Here is a 4,522-nt window from a genome sequence, read left to right as displayed (position 1 = left end):
AAAAAAAAAAAATATATATATATATACTCCTAAGTTTAAAAAAAAAATTCAAAATTGATTAGAAGATAACAATAAGTGTCACACATCAGCATAACTATCAGGGTAAAAGTTCATTGTGGGTATGTGAGGTGTATGTTCTGAGTCACGTATTTTTTTTCTTTCTTCTTTTTTTAGAGACAGACTATCACTCTGTCACCAAGCCTGGAATGCAGTGGTGGAATCATAGCTCACAGTAATCTTGAACTCCTGGGTTTAATCTATCTTCCCACCTCAGCCTCCTGAGTAGTTAGACCTACAGGCAGGTGACCATGCCCAGCTAATTTTTAATTTTTTTGTTAGGGACAGGGTTTCACTATTGTTGCCTAGGCTGGTCTTGAACTCCTGGCCTCAACTGATCCTCGCTCCTCAGCCTCCCAAAGAGCCAATATCCCAGGTCAGAGCCAGTTGAACCCAGTCCACAGTTTATTTCTTATTGAGGATGCCTGTCAAAAAGTTTGAAAACCCCTACTCTAGAGTAAAAATGTAGAAAGTAAGATTGCTAAATTATAGGTAAGGTTCATTGCCAACTTCCTAAAAGTTTCTAAACTGTTCTTCGACTTGGCTATTCTAACTTACCCTCTTTCCAGCCATGCAGGAATATACCCAGTGAACCATGTTCTCACCACCATTGGGTACTGTCAGACTTTTTAATTTCTTTGTTCCCCCCATTATGAGAGAACGTAGCATGGGCTGTCTTGGATTGAAACACTCTTTTGTTCTTTTTTTTGGGGGGGGGGGTTTGTCCAGGGCCAGGTTTGAACCCGCCACTTCCGGTATATGGGGCTAGCGCCCTACTCCTTGAACCACAGATGCTGCCCTGAAACACTCTATTTTCTTATTGGCCTCCCCCAGCAAAGTGCACATCACTTGTGTCTCCAGGCCAGGCCAAGCATATACTAAGTGCTTAATAAATCCGTGCAGATTTGAACTGTCAAAGAGGAAGATGGTGTGCAAACTATATAAATTGCATGAGGAGGGCTCGGCGCCTGGGGCTCAAGTGGCTAAGGTTCCAGCCACATACACCTAAGGTGGCAGGTTGGAATCCAGCCCGGGCGCATCAAACAACAATGATGGCTGCAACCAAAAAAAATAGCCAGGTGTTGTGGCAGGCGCCTGTGGTCCCAGCTACTTGGGAGGCGGAGGCAGGAGACTCGCTTGAGCCCAGGAGTTGGAGGTTGCTGTGAGCTGTGAGGCCATGGGCACTCTACCCAGGGGGACAGCATGAGGCTCTGTCTCAAAAAATAAATAAATAAATTGCATGAGGAAATAAACACACAGGGAGACTGTGGGATCCGCAGCTTGGGGTCAGGTACCTGGGACTCCTGGGTTGGAGGGCAGGGAGTTCTCATGGATGTTCCAAGGACTTGGGAAGAAGAGCTGATGGGCCCCACATATTCTAAGTGGCTTGAGTGGGACACTGCTAAGCAGGGGCCAAGGTCAGGACCCAGAAGGAGGTCCCACGATCTCCCTGAAAGGAGAGATGCCAATCCACCTGACCGAGGCCCCAACCTCAAAGGCCAGGTATCTCCCAGTACCTACCAGCCCCACCTCCCAAGGGAGGCTCTTCTCAGAGGAAAAACAGATGGGATGAGAAGCTCCAATCAGATATCCCTAACTCAGGATTCCCAGAAAACCAGTGATTGTAGGGGCCTCTAAGTGGAGGAACTGAGGGGTGTGGGCTGGGTATGGGAATTATTTTTCACCTTATCTCTTTTTTAAAGGTTCGCATTTCAGACTATGTGGCTGTATAGCCTATAAACAAAAATAAATAAAAATAAGGATGTTCAAAGCATTACCCCTGCGCTCCAAATGGCAGCAGGAAGACCTCCAAGAAATCCACCTCCTGCACTCTGCAGGCAACCTGGGCCTGAGGAAGGAAAGGTGGTGGCATTCAGACCTTCTCCCTGACTCAGAAGGAGACACTGGGGCAGAGGAGGGGCTGCCAGCTCTGAACCTTGTGTTTTCTCCACCAGTGTGCCCCCCCTCCTTTCCCCACTGCCACAACTACCTTCTGGAAACATGCTTCCTGCTCTGCTGTTGACTTTGCACAAGACACAGACCTCTCTGGGTTCACATCACCTTCCTGGATTTCATCCTTAGCTTTGACTATTCTTTCAGTTCTTACTGGCCCTCTCTGACTGTGATCGGGACGGGTAGGAACAACCCCCACCAAGCTAGCTGTGCAGATGGACAGTCTTGTGGTTTGGGGCAGATAACAGGGCATTCTCAAGGCTTCCTCTGCCCTTCATTTCTGATATGGCAGCAGGGCCAAGAGGGGCGGGGCAAAGGCGGGCCAAAGGGTTGACTCAGTGCAGCAGCCACCCAGCTGGGTCACTGCTGTGGGTGGGGTGCCAACCCAGGCCTGCTGGGGTTCCCAGAGAATTCCTTCCCCATGCCATAAGCTACCCTGGGCAGGCACCTCAGCCCACAGTAACCACTTAGCCACAGGCGGGGAGAGTGCACAGGGCTGTCTGCTCAGGAGTCTTCACACACACCCACTCCCTCACACACCAACATTTTCACTCGTGTACTCTCACTTACACACTCAGACACTCTTATATGTACTCAGTGTGTTGAGAAGGCTAGGGAGGAGACAGAACTGGTTTTCCTTCACCCCCACTCCCATGCCCAGTCATCAATGCCATATCTATGTATTTCCGACATGTGCTGACCACCTACTGCACGCTAGGAACTGAAGGGGAAGCAGACTGGGGGAATGCAGACAGTGAAATCCCACACATGTTCCTGGTCTGGTGAAGGGAGAGATGACACTGATCACAGAAGGCCTGCCTGCTCCCCTCCCCCTTCTAACTTTGGCATTCTTAGAAAGAAGCCCCCTGGTTCCAGAGTCCTAAAAACCAAGGGGCCTCTCCAGATTCTCAGATGTTTGTTGTGTGAGTTTTGTTTAGTTGTGTGTATTTTTTTTTTCCAGTGAATGTCTGGCACATTGCATTCTGAAACATGTGGTTATCTTTGTTGTATTGGCATAATCAGTGACTTGTACATTCAGCAATAGCATTTGGGCAAGTTTTATCAGCAAGCAATATTTTCAGTTAATAAATAAGGTTTCAAAAAATTATAACAATGGATTTAAATTTGTTGAATATAAAAGATTGAACCTCAAGTCACTGTAGCTTTAGTAATTGCTTATTGTATTAGTTTAGATGCTAGCACTGCATGTGCTATGCATATTTTGATTTTTTTCTTTTTTTTCAGTTTTTGGCCAGGGCTGGGTTTGAACCCATTATTTCCACCTCCGGCATATGGGGCCGGCACCTTACTCCTTTGAGCCACAGGCACCGCCCGCACATTTTGATTTTATTAAAATAAAAAGTTGAATTGCAAAGAAAAAAAAAACCCAAGGGGCCTCTACTCCAAGTCCTCCCCAGCTGATGCCCCATCACCAAGTGCCCCATCCTTTCTCCCTTGAGGTACCAGTTTGGTAATCTATGACCTCTCCCAGGGCACCTTGCCAGACAAAGTGAAAAGAAGTCCTGGAGCAAGACCCCTGGAATCCCAGCTCCAGCCACTTACTAATGGGGTGGAAAAGCTCTCAACCAGACAGAATGTGGTGGCTCGCGCATGTAATCCCAGCATTCTGAGAAGCCAAGGAGGGTGGATTGCTTGAACTCAGGATTTCCAGACCAACCTGAGCAAAAGCAAGACCCCCCATCTCTACTAAAAATAGAAAAACACTCTACCCAGGGCCACAGAATAAGACTCTGTCTCAAAAAAAAAAGAAAAGTTCTCAGCTTCTCTGGGTCTCAGCTTCCTTATGTGTGAAATGAGAATGTAGAACTGCATCCCTCAGGTCCTGGCAGGAAACTGGCAGCACATCCTCAACAGGATGATTAAAGAGTGGTTAATATAATAAATTGAATAACTTAAACAGAGGTGTGCGCAGTGTTAAGGAACCACCAAGGATGGTACAGTGCCCTGGAGCTAGCACTTGCATGGAGCTGTTACTACTCAGGCCTGAAAATGCAAGGAGAGCAAGGCCCAGCCACTGTCAGCCTAGGCTTGGCAGTGTGGAGCTGAAGAAACAAGTACCCCCATCTGTCTCTCCTCTGCCCTCTAGTCTCTTACTAGTACCTCTCCATTGGCACAGCCTATTGGAAACCAGAGGGGAAGGGGGCTGGGTAATTCAGACCATAAAAGTCAACCTCCTGGGCCACAGAGCAAGTATAGAAGAGTAGACAGCAGATCTGGAGGGGCAAGTGAAAAACCCAGCACAAATAACTACTTTGTAAAGTACTCAGCTCAGTCAGTGACTCTGCAATTGTCATTGTTTGCTTCATCCTGAGGACTATCAAAAAAGGGAGGTGCTTGTTGATTTAAAGAAATGACGATCTGATGGTGGAATTTTGTTTTAGATGGATGACCAAGGATGAGACATGTATAAGGCAGAAGATTTGGTCAAGATTTCTAGACTGGGCGTGGTGGCTGACACCTGAAATCCTAGCACTTGGGAAGCTGAGGCAGA

This window comes from Otolemur garnettii, unplaced genomic scaffold, assembly GCF_000181295.1.
Source record: "Otolemur garnettii isolate 467f Iridium unplaced genomic scaffold, OtoGar3 scaffold00031, whole genome shotgun sequence".
Classification (NCBI taxonomy): domain Eukaryota; kingdom Metazoa; phylum Chordata; class Mammalia; order Primates; family Galagidae; genus Otolemur; species Otolemur garnettii.
The sequence above is the reverse complement of the archived record's forward strand: the minus strand, read 5'-3'. Positions refer to the sequence as shown.